Source organism: Syngnathoides biaculeatus, chromosome 2, assembly GCF_019802595.1.
Source record: "Syngnathoides biaculeatus isolate LvHL_M chromosome 2, ASM1980259v1, whole genome shotgun sequence".
NCBI classification, from domain to species: Eukaryota; Metazoa; Chordata; class Actinopteri; order Syngnathiformes; family Syngnathidae; genus Syngnathoides; species Syngnathoides biaculeatus.
In genome coordinates, this window is record NC_084641.1 from 39,740,930 (window position 1) to 39,767,594 (window position 26,665).

Here is a 26,665-nt window from a genome sequence, read left to right on the forward strand (position 1 = left end):
TCACTGTCTTGGAGTAATTTTAGCTGGTTGTCCACTCTTAGGAAGGTTTACCATTGTTCCCGGTTTTCTCTACTTGTGGATAATGGCTTTGACCGTGGTTCACTGGAGCCCCGAAGCCTTGGGCTAGGTAACCTTTTCCAGACTAATGGATTTCAATCACTTTTTTTTAAAAAATTTCTTCTTGAATTTCTTTGGATCGTGACATTATGCATTGGTTCTTGAGATCTTTTAGCCTACTTAGGATTCTCTGACGGATTCTCTTTCAGTGATTTCTTGATTCATTATATCATGGTAATCAGGTTTGGGTGTGTCTTGTGAAATTTAACTCACATTTCCCAAATTTGTGGTTAGTCACAATGACTTTGTGATTCAACAAAGGGGAGGGTCAGGGCCATTATTTTTTCACACAAGGTCAGAAAATAGATCAATTGAATTGTCATTTGAAAACTACATTTTGTATTTCCTTGGGCTGTATTTGAATGATGTTAAAATGTGTTTGATGATATGAAACCTTTGTGTGTGATAGATATGACCCCCGCCCAAAAAAAAAAAAAAAACCCACAGAAATCCGGAACGGGCAAATACTTTTTCACAGAACTGTAAGCCTGTGGACTGCTTAGTACGCTGCCCTCATGACTCGAACCCAGAAAAGGAGAAAAAGAGGGATGCACTCAACTCCTTAAATAGGTTTAAAAAGAGACGTACTGCATTATAGAAATTCTGCTCATTGATTGTTTGTTGGGTCCCCGGAGTACCCCTTCATCAGATGTGAAATTAAACTAGTAAGGAATGTCTTTGAGCGTGTCATTTGGATTTTTGCAGAATTAAACAGTTCGTCACTTTGCCATGCAAAAACATTTTGCATGAGAGAACTTTGTTCAGTTTATCTGCCCAGTAGCTCCAGGCGGTAATAAAATCTCAAGCTTCAGCAGTTGTATGAAATGATGGGGCAGATGCACAAAGCAGGGGCTGGATATACTACGACTAAAACTAACAAGTATTCCGTATTTTCACAGCTATAAGGCGCATTTAAATGTCTTGAATTTTCTCCAAAATGGACAGGGCGCCTTATAATGCGGAGCGCATTATACGTGATCTGCTGTCCAAAGTTTGTAACCGACTGGAAGCATTTCCTGCTGATACGCTAGTTATATAAAGGAAAAGCGGACCTGTGAGAGGACAGCATGTAGAAGTTACAGGAGAAAGTGTGGGCGTGGAGAGAACGCAAAAGGCCTGCCCCCCAGAGGTACATAATGCCAGTATATGTTTTGTGCTAAACAACATAACTTTGGCAGATTCCCCCAAAGAGATATGCTTTCAAAGAACAAACAACCACTGAGAATAGACAAGCACAGCTAATGAACTCTGAGCTTGCTTTTATACTGGGAGCTGAAGACTATTGTACTTTTATTGCACTTTCCTTACTCGTATAATCATTGGTCATATCTTCCTCGATTCGCGAACACGCGTAGGGCCCAAACTCGCAAATCCCTACAATTTGGTGACCCTGACCTTAAGTCGAGGGAGGTAGACGAGCGTTGGCCGTCAACAAATGAGATAAAGAAGTGACATATGGGAAACACAGGAGTGTTATACGGACAAGTCAAGGGTGGTCGTCTGTACTTCTGACTTCTCCGGGTCACAACCAAAACCAAAGGTAAGCAGAAGCCTGTTTACTGTCGAATTCTGCACATTGAACTGCCTAAATTTGAGAAGTCATTGGTATCAGATTGTTCATGCCTCATATGAGTTATTGAGAATAATAGATAACAAGAATAAAAGAATAAGAGATAAAGAGAATAAGAGATAAAGAGAAGTTGTGTATCCCATCGGAGCTCCTGTACATTGTAGATGTACAATTGCACTGAGAGGTTTACCTGTTACACCTAAGGGGGATGCGAGCTCTTAAAAACAGAGGGTTTGCCGTCGGTCTGAGCCTGGGACTTCGCAAGGTGGCGTACGAAAAAGCCGAATAGTATAGGCCAATTTGTTGCGTGATAGGAATGAGGTTGGGTTTAGTCGAAGAAGAGTAACCACTAAATTAAATAAATATTTATGTATTGTGAATTTGATCATGAATTTGCTCAATATAATCCAACTAAAGATGAAATGTACATTAAAATTGAGCGGCAAATGATGCCTAATGTTGACAAGATAAAGAAAGGAGGCGCACATTAAAATAATGGAAAGAGCACAGCTTGGGTAAAATTCGCGATTGGGACAAACTGACGATGATGTTATAGGAAATTGACAGAGACTATGTAAATATAATAATGATGTAACGATGTAAGAGACAGAGTAGATAAGGGCTCATGGAGCTTAAAGAGCTGAACAGAGAAAGGCATTTAATGATGGTGACGGTGATGGACGTTTGAATGGGACCAGGAAACTACCCGATGCTGGTAAGGTGACATGTGAAATTGAGGGGATCAAGGAGCCTATTTGCAAAAAGGATGGAGATGGCTGTAGTGAACACTTATTTCCAGAAGAGGGAGGAACATATAGTGACCTACAAGAGCGGAGGTAGAAGCACGCAGGTAGATTAGATTTTGTGCAGACGATGTAATCTGAAGGAGGTTACTGACTGTAAGGTAATGGTAGGGGAGAGTGTAACTCGACAGCATAGGATGGTAGTATGTAGGATGATTCTGGTCGTGGGTAGGAAGATTAAGAAGACAAAGGTAGAGCAGAGAACCATGTGGTGGAAGCTGAGAAAGGAAGAATGTTGTGCGGCCTTCCGGAAAGAGGTGAGACAGGCTCTCGATGGACAACCGAAGCTCCCGGAAGACTGGACGACGACAGCCAAGGTGATCAGAGAGACAGGCAGGAGAGTACTTGGTGTGTCATCTGGTAGGAAAGGGGAGAAGGAGACTTGGTGGTGGAACCCCAAAATACAGGGAGTCATACAAGGAAAGAGATTAGCGAAGAAGAAGTGGGATACTGAGAGGACTGAGGAGAGGCGAAAGGAGTACATCGAGATGCGACGTAGGGCAAAAGTAGAGGTGGCAAAGGCTAAACAAGAGGCGTATGAAGACATGTACACGAAAGAAGAAGAAAAGGATCTCTACAGGTTGGCCAGACAGAGGGATAGAGATGGGAAGGATGTGCAGCAGGTAAGGGTGATTAAGGATAGAGATGGAAATGTGTTGACTGGTGCCGGTAGTGTACTAAATAGATGGAAAGAATACTTTGAGAAGTTGATGAATGAAGAAAATGAGAGAGAAGGAAGAGTTGAAGAGGCAAGAGTGAAGGACCAGGAAGTGGAAATGATTACTAAGGGGGAAGTCAGAAAGGCACTACAAAGGATGAAAAATGGAAAGGCAGTTGGTCCTGATGACATACCGGTAGAGGTATGGAAGCAATTTGGAGAGATGGCTGTGGAGTTTTTGACCAACTTACTCAACAGAATACTAGCGGGCGAAAAGATGCCTGAAGAATGGAGGAAAAGTGTTCTAGTTCCCATTTTTAAGAACAAAGGGGATGTTCAGAGCTGTGGGAACTATAGAGGAATAAAGTTGATGAGCCACACAATGAAGTTATGGGAAAGAGTAGTGGAGGCTAGACTCAGGACAGAAGTAGGTATCTGCGAGCAACAGTATGGTTTCATGCCTAGAAAGAGTACCACAGATGCATTATTTGCCTTGAGGATGCTCGTGGAAAAGTACAGAGAAGGTCAGAAGGAGCTACATTGTGTCTTTGTGGATCTAGAGAAAGCCTATGACAGAGTACCAAGAGAGGAACTGTGGTACTGCATGCGTAAGTCTGGTGTGGCAGAGAAGTATGTTAAAATAGTACAGGACATGTATGATGGCAGCAGAACAATGGTGAGGTGTGCCTTAGGTGTGACAGAGGAATTTAAGGTGGAGGTGGGACTGCATCAGGGATCAGCTCTGAGCCCCTTCCTGTTTGCAGTGGTAATGGATAGGCTGACAGATGAGGTTAGACTGGAATCCCCTTGGACCATGATGTTCGCAGATGATATTGTCATATGCAGTGAAAGCAGGGAGCATGCAGAGGAACAATTGGAAAGATGGAGACATGCACTGGAAAGGAGAGGAATGAAGATTAGCCAAAGTAAAACAGAATATATGTGCGTGAATGAGAAAAGTAGAGGGGGAAGAGTGAGGCTACAGGGAGAAGAGATAGCGAGGGTGGACGACTTCAAATACTTGGGGTCAACAATACAGAGCAATGGAGAGTGTGGTCAGGAAGTGAAGAAACGGGTCCAAGCAGGTTGGAACAGCTGGCGAAAGGTGTCTGGTGTGTTATGTGACAGAAGAGTGTCTGCTAGGATGAAGGGCAAAGTTTACAAAACAGTGGTGAGGCCGGCCATGATGTACGGATTAGAGACGGTGGCACTGAAGAAACAACAGGAAGCAGAACTGGAGGTGGCAGAAATGAAGATGTTGAGGTTCTCGCTCGGAGTGACCAGGTTGGATAGGATTAGAAATGAGCTCATTCGAGGGACAGCCAAAGCTGGATGTTTTGGAGACAAGATTCGAGAGAGCAGACTTCGATGGTTTGGACATGTTCAGAGGCGAGAGAGTGAGTATATTGGTAGAAGGATGCTCAGGATGGCGCTCCTAGGCAAAAGAGCGAGAGGAAGACCAAAGAGAAGGTTTATGGATGTGGTGAGGGAAGACATGAGGGCAGTTGGGGTTAGAGAGGAAGATGCAGGAGATAGGCTAAGATGGCAAAAGATGACACGCTGTGGCGACCCCTAACGGGACAAGCCGAAAGGAAAAGAAGAAGAAGAAGAAGAAGGAGCCTATGAGGAAAACAAGATGGGGCTGAGAGAAGTTGTATTTTTATATGTGGACGCGAGTGAAGGACTGCAAAAATGAGGAAGGAGGCACATCGAACACGCACACATGCATGCGCCCTGAATCACATCTAAGTACACCACACACCACACACACACACACACACACACACCACACACCACACACACAGACATAGAGGAAGCGAGAGGTGCTGAAGGGTTAGGGTGAGTGAAAACTCTCTTGTTGATTTGATGTGAAGCGTCCTTTCACATCGGAAATAACACGATGACTATTGTAATTATTAGTATATATTATATTATGGCAGCTGGTAAAGCGTTGGCCTCACAGTTCTGAGGTCCCGGATTCAATCCCGGACCTGCCTGTGTGGAGTTTGCATGTTCTCCCCATGCCTGCAGCGTGGGTTTCCTCTGGGCACTCCGGTTTCCTCCCACATGCTAAAAACATGCAACATTAATTGGACACTCAAAATTGCCCCTAGGTGTGATTGTGAGTGTGACTGTTGTCTGTCTCTATGTACCCTGCAATTGGCTGGCAACCATTTCAGGGTGTACCCCGCCTCCTGCCTGTTGACAGCTAGGATTGGGTCCAGCACTCCCCGCGACTCTCAAGAGGATAAGCAGTAAAGAAAATGGATGGCAATTATCTTCTTTTCCTTTCGGCTTGTCCCGTTAGGGGTCGCCACAGCGTGTCATCTTTTGCCATCTTAGCCTATCTCCTGCATCTTCCTCTCTAACCCTAACTGCCCTCATGTCTTCCCTCACCACATCCATAAACCTTCTCTTTGGTCTTCCTCTCGCCCTTTTTCCTGGCAGCTCCATCCTCAGCACCCTACCACCAATATACTCACTCTCTCGCCTCTGAACATGTCCAAACCATCGAAGTCTGCTCTCTCTAACCTTGTCAGCAAAACATCCAACTTTGGCTGTCCCTCTAATGAGCTCATTTCTAATCCTATCCAACCTGGTCACTCCGAACGAGAACCTCAACATCTTCATTTCTGCCAACTCCAGTTCTGCTTCCTGTTGTTTCTTCAGTGCCACCGTCTCTAATCCGTACATCATGGCCGGCCTCACCACTGTTTTGTAAACTTTGCCCTTCATCCTAGCAGAGACTCTTCTGTCACATAACACACCAGACACCTTTCGCCAGGTGTTCCAACCTGCTTGGACCCGTTTCTTCCCTGCTTGGACCCGTTTCTTCACTTCCTTACCACACTCACCATTGCTCTGGATTGTTGACCCGAAATATTTGAAATCGTCCACCCTCGCTATCACTTCTCCCTGTAGCCTCACTCTTCCCCCTCCACTTTTCTCATACACGCACATATATTCTGTTTTACTTCGGCTAATCTTCATTCCTCTCCTTTCCAGTGCATGTCTCAATCTTTCTAATTGTTCCTCTGCATGCTCCCTGCTTTCACTGCATATGACAATATCATCTGCGAACATCATGGTCCAAGGGGATTCCAGTCTAACCTCATCTGTCAGCCTATCCATTACCACTGCAAACAGGAAGGGGCTCAGAGCTGATCCCTGATGCAGTCCCATCTCCACCTTAAATTCCTTTGTCACACCTAAGGCACACCTCACCATTGTTCTGCTGCCATCATACAAGTCCTGTACTATTTTAACATACTTCTCTGCCACACCAGACTTACGCATGCAGTACCACAGTTCCTCTCTTGGTACTCTGTCATAGGCTTTCTCTAGATCCACAAAGACACAATGTAGCTCCTTCTGACCTTCTCTGTACTTTTCCACTAGCATCCTCAAGGCAAATAATGCATCTGTGGTACTCTTTCTAGGCATGAAACCATACTGTTGCTCGCAGATACTTACTTCTGTCCTGAGTCTGGCTCATCAACTTTATTCCTCTATAGTTCCCATAGCTCTGAACATCCCCTTTGTTCTTAAAAATGGGAACTAGAACACTTTTCCTCCATTCTTCAGGCATCTTTTCGCCTGCTAGTGTCCTGTTGAATAAGTTGGTCAAAAACTCCATAGCCATCTCTCCAAATTGCTTCCATACCTCTACCGGTATGTCATCAAGACCAACTACCTTTCTATTTTTCATCCTTTGTAGTGCCTTTCTGACTTCCCCCTTAGTAATCATTGCCACTTCCTGGTCCTTCACACTTGCCTCTTCAACTCTTCCTTCTCTCTCATTTTCTTCATTCATCAACTTCTCAAAGTATTCTTTCCATCTGGCTTCTTTAGCTCAGATAGAGCAGAGTGATACCCAGACTTCCTGCTGGGTATCTGACCATCTTCAACCTCCAGCAGATGATGAAGCTGATCAACCTGTCCTTTTGGATAAGGCTCATAGTGATTCAAATCCGTGGGTTGATTATGTCACCAGATTTTCTACATGCTGAGCAGAGGTTGAGAAAAGTACTAAGCTACAAGTTCAGGTGGGCACAGGGTCAGTTTGGGCAAGTTCTGACAGTTGCCAGTTGTTTGACCAATCCTTTGATACCTACTTTGTCGAATCTGCCATTAATGGCTCTGCACTCAGTTAGGACATCATGTACAGATTCGGTACCTGTGAGGGAGTCTTCCGCCATGACCACTGAACAGACGGGTGGTTGTGGGTCCGTTGAGTGGGGGAATCCGCACCAGAGTAGGTCAATTTATTAGCCCGATGAATAGGCTCATTCAGACGATGTCCACACAAAGGATCTAGATTATTGCTTTAAGAGTAGTTTCTATCTCTAGATAACTAACTTCTTGTCTGTGAGTATTCTTGACATGATACAAGACAATTTTTTATGTACTAAGTCTTTTTTCTTTTTGGGTGCACTTTGCTTATACTATGTGCCCCTTGGCCTTTAAATGTGTATTTGACATATTTTCCTGGGGTTAAACATGTGACTGATCACCTCATGTTTGCCTTGATCCTTTGTTTGAAAGTTTTCATGACTGGTTGGGCTGGGTTGTGGATAAGTAGGAGGGAAATTACATAATAGCACCTGTAGAGACTGTATGTGGAGTACTCTTATGTTTTTGGAAGCGTTGTCAACCTCATATATAAGAAATTACAGGTCATGTTCATCATATAGCACAGAAAAGTGGGGGTGAATGTAATGGTGTAATGTTGCACTATATTATGAACAGGGTCTGGAAGTGCACTTTTATTTTGAAAGAAAGCACTTTCTCTGTCATTTATTCTTTTCGTTCTTTTCAGTGTTATTAATATTATAACAAATTGTGTGTTTAAAAATGTTCAGTGTAAGGTTGAAAATGCCATTAAATGTTAATGGGAGATCTGAGAAATACAGGAAGTAGGCTGCATACTTTATTTTGAAGCCGCGCTTATTGTGTGGTGGGAGGATAGTACTTTCTCTTGTTTGTGAGTCTTCCTAGAAAGAGGTACGCATTTTTGACTGTTCCACATATTTTCATTGTTTTGTTGCAAAATGCGAATATAAGTTATTTTAAAATGTTTGCAAAGCTAGTGTAGTCACAGAGGCACAGTGTTGAATATCAATCAGATATCCAAGCCGCTTATCCTCACAAGGTTCACGGAAGAGCCAGAGCCTAACCCAGGCAGCATCAGGCGAAAGGCGGACTCCACTCTGAACTGGTCACCACTCAGTCGCACGGCAGATATCTACGCCATCATTGAGTGGGAATCGATCCCACGCTGCCCACACCAAAGTCAGGCATGTGTACCACTACACCATCAGTGACTCTCAGTGTTGAATATGTTTCATTGATTTCAAGCACAAACTTGCTCGTTGGAGGAGTAGTGGGGAGGGTAATGTGGTCTGTGTGCATTGTTGCGTGACCATGTGGTTTGTGCGGTGTGAATGACTGTTAGCAAAGGCCGTGTGGCGACTGTTTTTTGTGTTGTATAGCATCCATCCATCCATCCATTTTCTACCGCTTCTCCAGGTCAGGTCGCGGGGGAAGCAGCCTCAGAATGGATACCCAGACTTCCCTGTCCCCTGCCACTTCTTCCAGCTCTGTAATGGAGAGCCTGGACACCCTCCAGAGGAAACTAATTTCGTCTGCTTGTATCCAGGGTCTTGTTCTTTTCGTCATGATCCACAGGTCGACTTAGCTCCCTCTCCACCTTCTTCTCTTCTTCTTCTTTTCCTTTCGGCTTGTCCCGTTAGGGGTCGCCACAGCGTGTCATCTTTTTCCATCTTAGCCTATCTTCTGCATCTTCCTCTCTAACCCCAACTGCCCTCATGTCTTCCCTCACCACATCCATAAACCTCATTGGTCCATGCGCAGATTCTGGGCTGATGAGTGCAAATTAATCAAATCAAATTCCTCTAGTATTACCACACTCACCATTGTTCTGTATTGTTGACCCCAAGTATTTGAAGTCATCCACCCTCGCTATCTGTTCTCCCTGGAGCTTCACTTTTCCTCCTCCGCCCCTCTCATTCACGCACATTAATTCTGTTTTACTTCGGCTAATCTTCATTCCTCTCCTTTCCAGTGCATACCTGCATCGTTGTAATTGTTCCGCCACCTGCTCCCTGCTTTCACTGCAGGTCACAATATCATCTGCGAACATCATGGTCCAAGGGGATTCCAGTCTAACTTCGTCTGTCAGCCTATCCATTGCTACTGCAAACAGGAGGAGGCTCAGCGCGGATCTTAAATTCTTCTAAAAACTTAAATTCTTCTGACACACCTACGGCGCATCATACTGCTGTTCTGCTGCCCTCATACATGTCCTGTACTATTCTAACATATTTCTCCACCACATTGGACTTGTGCATGCAGGACCACAGTTCCTCTCTTGGTACTCTGTCATAGGCTTTCTCTAGGTCTACAAAAACACAATGTAGCTCCTTCTGACCTTCTCTGTACTTTTCCACTAGCATCCTCAAGGCAAATAATGCATCTGTGGTACTCTTTCTAGGCATGAAAAATTACTGTTGCTCGCAGATACTTACTTCTGTCTTGAGTCTAGCCTGCACTAATCTTTCCCATAACTTCATTGTGTGGCTCATCAACTTTATTCCTCTATAATTCCCACAGCTCTGAACATCGCCTTTGTTCTTAAAAATGGGAACTAGAACACTTTTCCTCCATTCTTCAGGCATCTTTTCGCCCGCTAGTATTCTGTTGAATAAGATGGTCAAAAACGCCACAGCCATTTCTCCAAATTGCTTCCGTACCTCCACCGGTATGTCATCAGGACCAACTGTCTTTCCATTTTTCATCCCTTCTAGTGCCTTTCTGACTTCCCCTTTACTAATCATTGCCACTTCCTGGTCCTTCACACTTGCCTCTTCAACTCTTTCTTCTCTATCATTTTCTTCATTCATCAACTTCTCAAAGTATTCTTTCCATCTATTTAGCACACTACTGACACCAGTCAACACATTTCCATCTCTATCCTTAATCACCCTTACCTGCTGCACATCCTTCCCATCTCTATCCCTCTGTCTGGCCAACCTGTAGAGATCCTTTTCTTATTCTTTCGTGTACATGTCTTCATACGCCTCTTGTTTAGCCTTTGCCACCTCTACTTTTGCCCTACGTCACATCTCGATGTACTCCTTTCGCCTCTCCTCAGTCCTCTCAGTATCCCACTCCTTCTTCGCTAATCTCTTTCCTTGTATGACTCCCTGTATTTCGGGGTTCCACCACCAAGTTTCCTTCTCCCCTTTCCTACCAAAAGACACACCAAGTACTCTCCTCCCTGTCTCTCTGATTACCTTGGCTGTTGTTGTCCAGTCTTTCGGGAGCTTCTGCTGTCCATCGAGAGCCTGTCTTACCTCTTTCCGAAAGGCCGCACAACATTCTTCCTTTCTCAGCTTCCACCACATGGTTCTCTGCTCTACCTTTGTCTTCTTAATCTTCCTACCCACCACCAGAATCATCCTACATACTACCATCCTATGCTGTCGAGTTACACTCTCCCCTACCACTACTTTACAGTCAGTAACCTCCTTCAGATTACATCGTCTGCACAAAATCTAATCCACCTGCGTGCTTCTACCTCCGCTCTTGTAGGTCACTATATGTTCCTCCCTCTTCTGGAAATAAGTGTTCACTACAGCCATCTCCATTCTTTTTGCAAAGTCCACCACCATCTGTCCCTCAAAGTTCCTTTCCTGGATGCCGTGCTTACCCATCACTTCTTCATCACCCCTGTTTCCTTTACCAATATGTCCATTACAATCTGCACCAATCACAACTCTCTCGCTGTCTGGGATGCTCGGAACTACTTCATCTAGTTCCTTCCAGAATTTCTCTTTCAACTCTAGGTCACATCCTACCTGTGGGGCATAGCCGCTAACCACTTTATACATAACACCCTCAATTTCAAATTTTAGTCTCATCACTCGATCTGATACTCTTTTCACCTCCAAGACATTCTTAGCCAGCTCTTCCTTTAAAATAACCCCTACTCCATTTCTCTTCCCATCTACTCCATGGTAGAATAATTTAAACCCTGCTCCTAAACTTCTAGCCTTACTACCTTTCCACCTCCTCTCTTGGATGCACAGAATATCAACCTTTCTCCTAATCATCATGTCAACCAACTCCTGAGCTTTTCCTGTCATAGTCCCAACATTCAAAGTCCCTACACTCAGTTGTAGGCTCTGTGCATTCCTCTTTTTCTTCTGACGATTGATCCGGTTTCCTCCTCTTCTTTGTCTTCGACCCACAGTAGCTGAATTTCCACCGACGCCCTGCAGGTTAGCAGTGTCGGGAGCGGGCGTTGTTAACCCGGGGCACGACCGATCCGGTATGGGATTCTTTGGATGAACGCTCATATTTGTTTGGCACAGTTTTTACACCGGATGCCCTTCCTGACGCAACCCTCTGCATTTATCCGGGCTTGGGACCGGCCTACAGATTGCACTGGTTTGTGCCCCCATAGGGCTGCATTAAAATGGATGGCTATTATATTATATTATTAGATTATATTACAAGCAAACAAAACACTACAAGGTTGAAAACTCTTTTTTTTCCTCAGGCTTTTTAGAATATATCCACGTTTTGATCACTGTATGTGGTTTTAATTGTCTTTTTTAAATGTTGTCTTTGTCATTTTTATTGTTTTTATCCCGTTTTAAATGTTTTATCTCTTTGTTTTCAAATGCCTGTAATCATGTAAAGCACATTGAGTAACGTGTATGACATGCGCTATACAAATAAATTTGCTTTGCTTTGCTTTACAATGATGCCTATAATAGAGGCTCCAGCAGGTCCAATATACAAGCCGTTTGATCTTAAAGATGTTGATTGTCTTGCTCTCTTGTCTCGTCTCTCTTCTGGTGGTAATGCATGGATGTCTAGTTTTGTGGAAACTTTACAGGGGTATACACTCTGCATGGGAGACTGGAGACAAGCAGCATCTAGATCATGCACTAGTATTAAACAACTAGAAATCGAGACAACTGCAGGTATGCTTAACTTTAACCAAATTGAGAACACACTGTGCGTCTGGCCGCAGCTATCAGAGAGAGGTTCCCCACTCCGGTTACAGCCGCACCCACTTCTTTCCCCTGTGTTAAATGACCACTTGAGCACTTGACTTACTGTACTAAACTTTGGACTGAATCGACTTGACATCACCCTGGACAGTTTGGTTAGGAAGAGGCTATGTTCAGGACTGCGATCCTGGCAGGTCTCAGTGAACAAGTACAGACCACTCTTAAAGCTGACCCTGATCTACTGTTCGGAGATGAGCCTAGATTTAGACAACAGTTAGTGCATCACCTCAAAATTTATTTAAGACAACAACAGGGTAATAATGAAATTACTAAACTCCAAAAACAATTTCTTAAATTACAAGTAGCACAGGACATAAAGGTCCAAAACCACACCAGATGTAATTTTTACCCAGGCACAACCACCTAGACAGGCAGGTGGGTTCCGGGGTAATAGCCGGGGTGGATACGCAGGAAGGCGTGAAGGGGTCAGGGGAGAGTGCAACAACATCAATGTGATCAAGGATGTTTTGGTTGTGGTTCTCCCGATCACTAGATTAAAGACTGTCTTACAGCTCCTCCACCTCAAGGTCCAATACAAGGGCACGGTGGCTGGTCCAACAACTAAGAGGGCTAAGGCAGAGACAGAAATGGCAGCTTTGGCGGCCCACCTTGGCAGCAGGATGGACAGCGGCAGGTTGGACAGTACCACGAGGGGTGCCCGGGAAGCCAGGGGTTCGGTGATGCAGGTGCCATGATCCCCATCTCTGTTGCGGGGCGAAAAGCGAACACTCTCGTTGACACAGGGGCAACACACTCCTCACTCAACATCTCGCTCCCGGACACTTTATTGTCACAACACACTGTGTAATTGATGGGCTTCTCAGGGACTCAACAAGCCCTGCAATGGACTCAATCCCTACCGACAATCTTGGCTGAACAGACCTTCCACCATTCGTTTGTATATTTACCACAAACACCAGTGGCAGCTGACACCGTCTGCCACTCTGGACAATGGCTTATGACACCTGTGAGTGAACCAACTCCAACTGTGGACATTTATTGGGCCTGACTTGAACCAGAAGCACAGCTCAAACCTGGTCTCATACATTAATTTCTGTTGTGAAGCCCTGGTTAAACACTCTTAGGGCTTACCTGCTTCCACTAGATCCATACCATTGAGAACTTTGCATACATACAAGGTGATGCTTGGGACATTACATCCACACCTATATACGCAGCAAGAGAGGGTGTAGCTGCATCCTGCTCTCTTAAACCAGATCAAATAACATGGTTCACAATGCAGGAAGAGTCAGTACCCCACATTTCACTCGCTCTGTCTCCAGGACACGAGGCCCGGCAGCTGGGACCTATGGTGAAACAACTGACTCAAATGACTGACTGGGAGGACACACCACTCCCTAACGTACAGATCTCCAAATCTGCAGATGCATACTGCATCATTGTTCCTGATGCACCTCCGACAACTAATATGACCATATTAGAACACGAGGCCCTAATGAGAGAACACGGACGTGACTACGCTGACCATGACAACCATGAATTAGTTTGGTCCTCTGGATCCTTTGATGTTGGATCTTGTACTAAGACACCAGACGTTAAAATCATTGTTTTTCAAGGATATCATGTTTACAGACCTCAATATCCTTGGCCCGCAGCTGCTAACCGGGGGATGGAGGACACTCTCACTAGCCTGTGGAATTCTGGAGTCTTGGTAACATCCACCTCCTCGTGGTGTACACCACTCAGGCCAGTTTTAAAAGCAAATGGTAACACTTATCGTATGGGACATGATTTGAGAGCCGTTAATGATTTAACAGCCACACCATTGTTACCTCTACCAGACCCCCACAGAATGTTGTCTACCATCATACCTGATTTGAAATACTTCACGGCAACTGATTTGGCAAATGCATTCTTCTGTGTCCCACTCGCACCTGAGTGTAGACACTTGTTTGCATTCAAATATCAGGGACACAATTTGCAATACACCAGTTTGCCAGAAGGCTTCAAAAATTCACCGGGAATTTTTAATCAATGTTTGAAATCATTTCTGCAGGATCTAGAACTCCCAGACGGATGTAAACTCCTGATGTATGTTGATGATCTCCAGTTGGTAGCCCCAACAGCAGAGTCGTGTTTGTCTCTAACTAAACTGATGATCTCTCTGTCCAACCTCTAACTAACGGCAGGGTCCTGTTCACTGATGGTTGCTGTTACCGTGAGCCAAATGGCTCTTTTGCTGCGGCGGCTGCCTTAGTGGAGCAGCAGCATTCAGGTGAAATTTTAACTGTTTCCTCTTTCATACTAACATCTGCTCCCTCAGCCCAGGCAGTGGAAGATTACACAAAGACCTTCAGCGGTGGCTATCGTCAAGGTCCCTGGCCACTCCAAATCCACTTCAACCACAGCCCCCGGCAATAATGCTGTCGACTTGGCTGCCAAGCAGGCTGCAGGCTATGTCCCACAGATGCTTGTCCAATTATCTGACAAATCCTCTCCTGACCTGACTGAACCTCTGTCTCGGTGTAAATTGGTTAAAATACAGCACAATCCCTCTCCTGAACAAAAGAGTATGTGGCATGCTGGTGGATCCACCCGTGCCCCTGACGGTCTCTGGTTAGGCCCCCTATGGCCAGCCAGTGTTACCTGATGGACCTTTACTCCGTGATGTTGATATTGTGACCGGAACTCACTCTATGGCTCATATTGGCCCCAGAGCCATGCTAACCAAACTTCGCAAGTGGTGGCATCCTAAAATGTCTGACTTGTGTCACGCCCACTGTCGCGACTGTAATATTTGCCAGCTACACAATGTTCGCCCCACACTTAAACCTTTGCCAGGTTCATATGACCCACCCACCTAACCCGGTGTTTCACAGACATGATCACTCCTGTTCAAGGCAAGCGCTACCTTCTTGTTTTTGCTGACACCTTTTCCGGATGGCCTGAAGCCTACCCCTGCACTCGCAAAGACGCCATGTCGGTAATGAAAGCTTTGGCGAACCACTGGATTCCAATGCACGGTTTCCCCGCTTTCATCTGCTCGGACAACGGTACACATTTCACATCCACACACCTAGCTACTGTAGAGAAGTGGTTAACTCATAAGTTTGGTTGTGTTTATCACCTCGCCAGTCAAGGTTCAGTTGAACGTATGAATCGGATGTTGAAGGAAAACTGGCTAAAATATGTAGGTCTTCCGGCATGAATTGGGTTCAGGCTCTCCTCCTTGCTCTAATGTCTGTGAGACAAACTGTGTCTCGCTCTACTGGTTTCTCCCCTTACGAACTTCTTACAGGTCATCTGATGCCTGGCCCTTCCTCCTCATTCCAACTACTGGAGGAGGGCGTTGTGTCTCCCAAGTTTTCTCATCAACGGTTTTGGACACAACTGTATTATTTTGCTTCTAATTTCTTCTTACAGACCCAGGACTGTCTTCTATCACCACCTCCTGCACTTGATCTTCCCGAGTGTTCATCTGTCTACCTTAAACGACTCTCTCGTAAGTGGTCACAACCCGATGAACGCAAGGTGACTGCTCGTACCTCGAAAGCCATCCGCTTGGAAGGAAAAGGAACTAAGTGGTTTCATTATTCTATGCTTTGCCCTGCTACAGACTCATAATTGCACTTTTATTTTATTGTTTGTTGTTTTATGGTTAACCATGATTCATACAGATGGTCCGATTGCTTTTCGGACCAAGAGAGGGAGAGTAGGAATTCATGGCATTCTTATTATTGGTGTTATTGTTGTTCTTGGTATTTTGATCTAGGAAATCACTCAAAAATACCCCCCCATCAGTGCCAGCTGTTAGCGTAGCCCACCCGGAAAATATTTATCACAGAGAAGAGTCATATTATAAACAAAGCCCTTTCTGTTAATGAGTGGTTTAGGGTTTTGAAAGGCATTGCCGCAGTAAACAATAGTGGTTACTTATGGCAGAACAAGCGGCTAATAAAAGCCCGAGTGACTGTGTTGTACGCATGGGACCTAGACCTTTGTTATGTGTTGTTTCTTCTTCAGTCAACTCAACCTGTGTTCCAGATCTTGTGAAAAAATTATGTGCCGACTAAAAATGAATGCAAAATTTGGGATACTGCCCACCCGGTAACACCAGGGCAAAAGAACAAACCTGTGTTTAATTATGCTGTGGCATGCCACAACTTCACCTGTATTTTCCTTAAAGGTAATGGTGCCCCAATTGGCAATATCTCTGATAATCAGTGTGCAGAGACCCAGAAAACACTTTTCTTCCAACCTTTCAGCTGTGCTGATGTGTGGTGGTGGTGCGGAGGGGACCGTATCTTCGACCGCCTCCCACGCAACAGTACGGGCAGATGTGCATTAGTATCTTTACTTTTGCCTATTTCCATTGTTCCTGTCACCCTAGATGATCTGCCGGTTGCTCCTGAACACGTCAAGGAAGCTCTTAGCCTATTTCACCGTTCACGTATGTCTAAATCTACCTGGCTCAGTGCTGACAACCCCACCTACATTGACGCTATTGGCGTGCTGTCCCAGATGAGTATAAACTGGCTGATCAGGTAGTTGCTGATTTTGAAAATATACCTGTAATTTCCACTCATTTCCCCGTTACTCCTAACGAAAATGTCGACCGTATCAATTACATACATTATAATGTGCAACGTTTGGGCAATTTCACCCTTGAAGGACTTGAAGCTATACATGAGCAACTTTGGGCTACATCTATTATGGCTTTCCAAAATAGAATCGCATTAGATGGGGCAGCCACTTTTACCACGGACCCATATAAATAAAAACCTTGCATTACTGGTCAGCTCTTGTATTGTTCTTGGGTTATCCTGCCAGAAGACACACGTCTTGTGTGCAGCAGATACCTAGATAAGACCCGGACGTCTGTATTGCACATTCCTTTGTAATAAATCCATTTACTTGCCTAATCATTGGTCGTATCTTCCTCGATTCGTGAACACGTGTAGGGTCCAAACTCGCAAATCCCTACAGAGCCTACAAGGCGAGGTGGCCCAAGTTGGAAGAACAACACGAATTAATTAACAAAGAACAAACAATCGGCATGAAAAAAACCCAACAAAGCAACTTCATTTGCTGGACATAGCCGTGAACAAAATAAAGGTAATGTTGGGAGCAATGGATGACAAATCGCGAATGCAGTGTTATTAAGAGGCACCCCCGGGACGAGTTACACCACAATTTCTGAAAGGATTGTGGATGCTTGGGATAATGTGTCTGCTTCCACTTGAGGAAGTAGGAAAATGAGGTTTGCCAAGTCGAAGAGACCAAGCTGAATTTCCATGAAAACAAGATGAGGTGGGCCAAATTGGAAGAACAACACGAGCTATGATTAACAAAGAACAAACAATTGCCATGAAAGTAAAACATTAAAGCAACGTCATTCACTGGACATTGACGTGAACAGGGTAAGCAAAGTGAAGTTGCAAGCGGCGTGGGACATACCATATACGCAGTGAGTTCGGTTGTACTTTAACATATTTAATAATGTAGCTATACTATATAGCGATACTAGCTTAAGGCATACGGTAGCATGCGTGCACGCTATTCATAAAGGCACCCATAGGAAAACTTGAGTTCGGTTGTATTTTAATTAAGCATTTAACAGTGTAATCAGTGAACTTGGTGGTACTTTATTGAAGAATTTAAAAAGCGTGCATACACGCTACCGTATGGTTTCGGCTAGTATCTCTAATACAGCTATACTGTATAGCTACATAGTTAAATACTTAAATAAAGTACAACTGAACTCACGATTTACACTGTTAAATATGTCAGTACCACTGAATTCTTGTTTCCATTCCGATACCTTTTTAAATAGCGTGCATAGATGCTCCCATATGCTTTAAGCTAATGTTGCTATATAGTTATATCCTTTGCAACACTAAACGTGTATGTAAATAACGTTTGAAGTGCATGTTTTGTATCAATTATTTCTTCGCTCATCATTTTTTTTTGTCTGCTGATTGTGCTGTTCTGTTTGCTGTGGTGTAAAGATTGTGGTTTGGTGTGAAACCGTGGGTAAAGGCAGTGTGTTGACTCATGACTTGCGTCCACCACTCATAGTGGGGGGGATAAAAAGTGTAGGCTTGTTCTTCTGCTTACAAACATAAAGGTGCAATTGTGCCTCACTGTCTCGCGAGCGCCACCTTGCCTGCACCTAATAATAGGTGCGCCTTGTACATGTGTTAAATACTGGAATTGCACCCGCATTCCCAGATGCGCCTTATAGCTGTGAAAGTACGGTACATAATGGAACAATTTACAAAACAGTTACTACATGCATAAAAGTGAAGCAAGACAATCCACCTATGGTACTGGACAACAAGATCATTTCAGTTGTTTCCAGTGCAAAGTACAATTTATAAATATCTGTAAGAAAGGCCGAAGTCACATTTCTGCATTATAGGCAATATTTGACTCTTTTCCAAAAACACTTTTGGGCTATTGAATTTTAATACATTTCATCAGTTGCATGATGCAATGGTGGTTCACAAAAAAGTGTGAAGAAAGTGCACACTCATTCACAAAACTACACACATACTTTTTGTCCATTCAACATTTTGTGCTTCAGACTTAAGCCTTCACATCTGTAATCTGTTGTCAAGTAAGGAAATTTGGGATTTTAGTTTTCCTATCTCCCGATGGAAATGAACACCTTTTTCCCCAAAAGAAAAACAATTCCTTACCTGGCTCCGTTTGGTTTAAAGCAGCTCGTATGTGCTTTTCGGCAACGTTTAGGATGAATTCGAAGTCCATAGCTGTCACAAACACGAGGACTTACTGAACAATGCTCTTAAAAGGTCCCTTTCAAGGCGTCCCACTGATGCCCAGTGATGTCATGCAGGCCTGTCATCAGGCAAAAGGTGAACAAGCCAAAGTTCAAGTGCGAGTGGGTGACACCATGGAAAAAAACAAGCAAACCTCCACACACCTTAACAGCATCTTAAGGATTGTAATTAAAAATGTTTCTCTCAGCCTGCCACAGAGAGATTTCCAGTGTGTTTGATGAATAATAATACAAATATCTATTATACAGGGGCAAATAGTGGTGGTGACCAGACTGATCTGAATGGAAGAGGAGGATCCGAGAGTACGGGCATGTTTCCCAGGTTCTCATCACCACGTCAGTGAAAACACCTCCTTGTGGCGCCATTGATGGCTTGCTGCTTTTTAAGTGCTCTTGGAAAAATAACACTCAGCACTCTCTCCTACTCAGACAGAAACTTGACACACAAACGTATACACACAACCTGGAAAATCATAGGATCTTCTCGTTATCATATACTGTAAATACACTGGAAAAAACACCCATCTATCCATTTTCTGTACCGCTTATCCTCACTACGGCTACAAGGATGCTGGAGCCGAACCCAACAATGTTCAGGCGAGAGGTCGGGTACACCTTCAAATGGTCACCCGCCAATCAGAGGGCAGATAGAAAAAATTAACAATTCGCACTCACATTCACACCTCTGGGCAATTTAGACTCTGCAGTCATCCTATCATGCATGTTTTGGGGATGTGGCAAGACACTGGAGTGACTGGAGAAAACCCACACAGGCATGGGGAGAACAAGCAAACACAACAAGGCTAGGCCACGATTTAAGAGAACTGTGAGGCAGAAGTGCTCACTAGTCCCACCCCCACTACTCACGAGAAAAAAAAAAAACTTGGAGACTGTGAGGCAGAAGTGCTCACTAGTCCCACCCACAGTACTCACGAGAAAAAAAAAACTTGGAGTGAATTACTGTATATCTTTTTAAAAAAAAAAAAAAAAAAAAGCTTCAACTTCTCCAGCAAGGAAAATTTGTGTCGAAAAAAAAAAAAACAATTTCTGTTGTTCATTATAATCTTCAAAAGTGTGATTTTGGTCTTCATTGACCTGGACTCTGCAAGTGTGCTTGTGTCTGCGTGTGCGTGTGTGTGTTTGTGTCTCCATGATGTTCAGAGTGAGTATTGCAAGGCAAAATCAGAGTTGGACTGTTTGGACAAAGACACCACTAATGAGCTTGCTGACACGGACACAAGCTGACACTGATGCGAGTATGCAAACTCTTTGCAAGACTTGAAAAAAAAAGTTCTTTGAGGAGCAGTTTTCCTCAACATTTATTTAATTTGAGGGGCAACATTCTGATTTTTAGGAACATGTTTTTGCTGCTTACTCGCACCGGGACCGAAGCAAATACTTTCCATTGATCCATTCTCTGAGCTGTTTATCTTCACAAGGGTCACAGGACTACTGGAGCCAACCCAGCTGTCACTGGGCAGGAGGCAGGGTACACCCTGAGCCAGTTGCCAGCCAATCACAGGGCACATGGAAACAGACAACAGTCACACTCACTCTCACACCGTGGGGCAATTTAGAGTGTCCAATTAATGCATGTTTCTGGGATGTGGGAGGAAGCCAGAAGCCTGGAGAAAACCCACACAGGCACAGGGAGAACATGCAAACTTCAGACATGCAAGGCGAGGATTTGAATGCCGGTCCTCAGAACTCTGAGGCTGATGCTCCAAACAGTCTCGCCACTACATGGCTGTGGTCATCCTCTCCTTAATACAGTGCAGTCGTCCTGTCCCATATGCACAAAAACACCCCCAGAGCATGATGCTACCACCCCCATGCTTCACAGGAGGGATGGTGTTCTTAGGATGGAACTTATCATTCATCTTTCTCCAAACATGGTTTGTGGAATTATGACCAAGAAGTTCAATTTTGGTCTCATCTGACCACAAAACTTTCTCCCATGACTCCTCTGTATCAAACTCAAGACAGGGCTTGAGATGTGCTGGTTTAAGCAGGGGAACCTTCTGTGCCATGCATGATTTCAAACCATGACGTCTTAGTGTGTTACCAGCAGTCCCCTTGGAAACGGTGGTCCCAGCTCTTTTCAGGTCATTGACCAAGTCCTGCCATGTAGTCCTGGGCTGATTACTTACCTTTCCATGGATCATTGAGACCCCACGAGGTGATATCTTGTGTGGGGCTCCACTCTGATTGACATTGACTGTCATGTTTAGCTTCTTCCATTTTCTAATGATTGCTCAAACAGTGGACCTTTTTCCACCAAGCTGTTTGGCAATTTCTCCATAGCCCTTTCCAGCGGTGTGGAGTTGTACAATTTTGTCTCTGGTGTCTTTGGACAGCTCTTCAGTCTTGGCCATGTTATAAGTTTGAGTCTTACTGATTGTATGGGGTGGACATGTGTTTTTATGCAGCTAACGGCCTCACACAATTGCATCTGATTCAGGATAATACATGCAGTGGAGGCGGACTTTTAAAGGCAGACTAACAGGTCTTTGAGGGTCAAAATTCTAGCTGATAGACAGGTGTTCAAATAGTTGTTTGCAGCTCTATCACCCAAATAAATTGTGAAAAAAATCATCCATTGTTATTTCTGGATTTTTCTTTTTAGATTATCTCTCACAGTGGACATGCACCTATGATGAAAATTTCAGACCCCTCCATGATTTCTAAGTGGGAGAACTTGCAATGTAGCAGGGTGTTCAAATATTTTCTTCACTGTATGTTGCACAGTCATTACACTGCTTAAAAAGCATACTGTGTGTACTACTATTGTGCACATACTCAGAAGAGAGAAAGGTCTGGGGTGCTGTCCTTTCACATTCTATGACATGCTTCCACACATTTGGCATTTCTATCTAAATTTTTCTCACATCATAATTCGGCATCACATTTTTCACCGGTTGTGTTCCTGCTCCTTAACCAAATAATTTCAATTCCATGTGCATGCATTGGTGATATAACAGAGTTGTATCACATACGACCCTGCGTGCTTCCATATTCGTGGATTTGCAATTTTTCTTTTCAATGTATGTTTTGAGGTGCAAAATGCAGATTTTGACCTGCCAAATGCGATGCGAGGCCGGTTAATTCAAGCCTCGCTTTGAGTTTGCCATCAAGGACAGACAATATCAGTATGCTCTCAGCTCATTGCCTCAACAGCAGTAGCACAAAGCAAAGTTTGCAAAGCTGCAGGAAAACTTTGTGATCTCATCTTATATTTGTCAGTGTGCAAAACTAACATGGAGGGAGTGTACTTCGTATGCAAGGGGCTTTTTGGCTGCAAAAGTCAGAGCTGGAACGAATTCCTTCGCTAAACTTGTGAGCGTTTGAATAATATATGAAGCATGTCGCGTTGATGCCATCCCTCTAGAGAAGGCAAGTGAGCACGTGCGCGTATACGACCATGGGCCATAAGAGACCGAGAGTCCCCAATGTAGGTCACGCCACTTGGGAAGTATGACACTGAAATAGTCCCCTATTTACAGTGAACGGCGTCATTGCTGGTTGGCCACGATGACACTGGGGGCAAAGTTTTCAAAGAGTGTTAACGCTGCTTCTTCAAACACACTTTGTGGTCAGACAGTTTGACCTGAATGTTTGACTGGATCACTGACACTGTGTCAGGGTCTTCACAATACTTTGTTTGACTACTTGAAATTGGACTCGCATTTAAAAAAATAACAAATACACAATCCCACATTCCATTTTCTGAATAACTTATAGTATCTTGTCAGGGTCATGGCAGATGATGGACCCAATCCCAGGTGACTGAGAGCAGAAAGCAGCCCACAGCCTGGCCTGATTGCAAGCCTTAAGGTTTTTATTGTACTTGGGAAATTGGTGCGGCACCTGGTTAGGGCATTAGTCACACAGTTCTGAGGACCTTTGTTCAAATTCCGCCCCACCCTGTGTTGAGTTTGCATGTTCTTCCCTTGCCTGGGTGGGTTTTCTGCAGGCACTCCGGTTTCCTCAAACATTGTAAAAACATGCAGTAACTGGTGACTAAATTTCCCTCAGGTGTGATTGTGAGTGCGACTTTTGTATGTCTCTATGTGCCCTGCGATTGGCTGGCAACCAGTTCAGGTTGTAGCCCACTTCCTGCTCAATGATAGCCAGGTAGGCTCCAGCACTTCCGTGACCCTTGTGAGGATATGCAGCTCAGAAAATGAATAGATGGATGGATGGATGGATGGATGGATGGATGGATGGATGGATGATGGATGGATGGATGGATGGATGGATGGATGGATGGATGGATGGATGGATGGGAAAGTGACAGGGAAGCAAAACCAGTTCCACCTACACGGATACCAGTTCAGAGCAACCAGACACCAAAATATTTGTAATACTCAAAACTAATTTGGCTCTACCATGCATATGATTCAATCACGCAATACCTGTGCAATGCAAATGATTTTTTTCTTTGGGTCCAGCTTCCTCACACATCCCCAAAACATGAACGTTAAGTTAAGTGAAGACTCCTTATTGTCCATAGGGCTTCATGTGGTTGTGAATAGGTGTTTCATCTATATGTGCCGTGGCGACCAGTCCAGGGTGTAGTCCACCTCTCACACAGTCAGCTGGGATAGGCTCCCGATAACCTCCAACCAGAATGAGGATAAGGAGCATGAACAAAAAAGGATGGGAAAAAATAAATGCCTGCATATATATGCATCCATGCATCCATCCATCCATTTTCTTTGGTGCTTAACCTCATGAGGGTCACAGGGAGTGCTGGAGCCTATCCCAGCTGTCAACGAGCAGGAGGCTGGGTACACCCTGAACTGGTTGCCAGCCAATCGCAGGGCACATAGAGACAGGCAACAGTCCCACTCACAATCACACCGAGGGGCAATTTTAGAGTGTCCAATTAATGCTGCATGTTTTTGGGACGTGGGAGGAAACCGGAGTGGCCGGAGGAAACCCACGCAGGCACAGGGAGAACATGCAAACTCCATACAGGAGGGTCCAGGGTTGAACCCAGGATCTCAGAACTGTGAGGCCAACGCTTTACCAGCTGAGCTACCATGTATTATACTCAAAATAACTTTGACACATTACTAGTTAGTTAGTCTCGTTTTATTTTAAGGTTGCGGGTGCAACATGAAAAGTGTGTGTCGAAAATGTGTGGTGCGTTACAGTACCCTCATCCCAACTCAAGACAACTATAACTATTTCTAAAAGATTGGTTTTAATATAAACTTTGTCTAGATGTTGGCCAAATCTTTTTTTAATGTTTTTGGAAAACATTCAACAAATTGAACGGATTCAGTCAATCCAAGTACCTTGATTCAACCTTTATGGGTGACTGAGAATCTCCACAGACATAAAGAAAAAAATATATATATATTTTTTGCAAACAAGTTATTTTTGTTAAAATTGTGACAGTCATTTAAAAGCAAATGAGGCTGTTATTCCATTAGGCTAATGATATTCTTTAATGCAAAAAAAAAAGGCTTTACAACTAACAAAATGTGATTACAGTGAATGAAGATAATCAGCAAAAAATGTTTATTTTTGCTTTTTGGTATTTATCTCGGTCATTATTGAGCCCCCCCCCCACAAAAAAAAATGTGTGTGTGTGTATATATATGTAATTTTATGACAGACAGCGAAATATTTTTATTCCTCAATGTACAAAACAACATAATGCAGGGGAGCTTTTAGTCTCGTGGGTTAGAGGGCTGTGGGCCACACTAAAATATGTCTTATCACCTTCAACAGAAAGCTGTGATGCAGTAGATTTGTTAAAATAAATACTATACCCTGTACACAAAACACAATTCCTTGGTAGAGTGGTTTGACCTTGTTTAATAACGTAATTGAGAAGAACTTCAAGTGGCCCTTGCATCCATTGATTTTTCTGGATGTGACCATCAGAGGACAATGTTTGGAGACCCCTAGTGCACACTATAAATCATTGTCTCAATATTGGCTACTAATTATTTGCTCAAAGAGCCCTGCTTGGTCACGCAACTGAGTGATATTCCATCTGCTCTGTACAGCATTATAAGAACGTCGCCCAAGACTTCCACAAAACAGCTGTATGTAGTTTTAGCATTCAGAGGCAGCCAAACAGAGGGCACAGCACGAATGTCTCCCAAAAAATAGCATGGCTGTCATAAAATGTCGCACATGGGTTTCTCTGTCCAAAATAGTGAAAACAACAAGAAATCATGGAAGGAATGTTGCGCCAGCAATTCATAAATGCAAGCTCATCATAATGTTGTTCCAGTCCAACTTTGGATTTCATGACATCTTTTGGACAGTAGTTTAACCAAGACGGATTTTATGCTTTCAAAGAGTTATATTGCTGGCGTCAGGCAGACAATCTTCACATTTCTGGAACCATAAAATATCAGGAACTCCACCCTTCCCCAACTAAGCCCCCCCCAAAAAAAACAATAATTTTGTTGAACCATTAACATTACCTCATCCAAAAGAGCAAGCCATTTTCAACACTCTAGATGAATAATACATGAGAATATGAGACCCATGGGGGACTGACCAAAACTACAGATTTAACACCCCCAAAAAACGTGAAATTGGTCAAATTTTGACATTTTATTTTCACACAATTTTTTTTCACAATATTTTTAAGTGAAAATGTAATAGTGTGTTTATTGATTCATTCATATCTTCATTATTATCCCCCCATCTTCTTTAATGCTTAACCTTCTGGGAGCTAGTGTGCTGGAGCCCTATTTGACCTGACTTTGGTCAGGATGCAGAATACGCCCTGGACTGTTCGCCAGCCAAGGCATCATCCAGAAAGACAAACAAGCATTCACACACACATTTGCACCGATGGAGAAGGAGTCCTCAATGAACTGAATTTACATTTTGGAACATGGGAAGAAAGTGAGCACCTGGAGAAAAGTCACAAAAGCATGGAGAGAACATGCAAACTCCATACAGGAAGATTCAAACCCACAACCTCAGAACTGTGAAGTCCAATGTGTCCCATTTATAATGCTTTGGTATTCAGTCTTTGTTTTACATAACTTTTTTTTAAATTTACACATAATACTTTGTTTCAGCTGTGTTGTTGACGGGCCAATAGATAAAGTGTAACTGAGCTGAGCTGAACAACTTCAACCTGAAGTCAAATTTTAAATAAACTCTTTTGTATTATCAATACAGCAAAAGCATCAAGCATGTCCATCTCCTGGGGTGCTGCCAACACCAATTTGTGACCTGCTATCAGAACCAAACTACTTTTGCTCTGATCAAATCTGATCAACTTGGGGTTGAATGTAGCATGTGATGAACTCATCGTTGCACCCAATTTAAGTGGCATCATCAGTCCAAACTAAATGTGAGGCAGAAATGGTGCATGCCCAATGAAAAAGTTGACACCAATCCTGTTTGATTCTGTGAGTCAGCAGGCTGACAAGCTCTGATGAGCGCAGCATTATACTGTGGTTTGTGTCTCTTGGGGGCGGAGAGACACAAAGGACGAACAAACACACTTCTTGCTCTACGCAAATGTGTGTTTCTTGGTGGGAGTGGAAATAAAGCAATGTGCTGATTATTTTGCAAGGTTTGTGCAGTCTGAATGACCGAAGGTTGCATAAGACTTCATTTTCTGCAGCATCACTGGCACCCGCACTTTTTTTGTGCACCCATTGC

At 43.8% G+C, this 26,665-nt stretch overlaps 1 protein-coding gene across 2 annotated transcripts in view; it reads right to left on the reverse strand.

Moving 5' to 3' along the window:
• LOC133492314 (fibroblast growth factor 14-like) overlaps positions 1-26,665 on the reverse strand; it is a 95,936-nt gene that overhangs the window by 66,684 nt on the left and 2,587 nt on the right. The gene's annotated exons all lie outside the window — the stretch shown is intronic.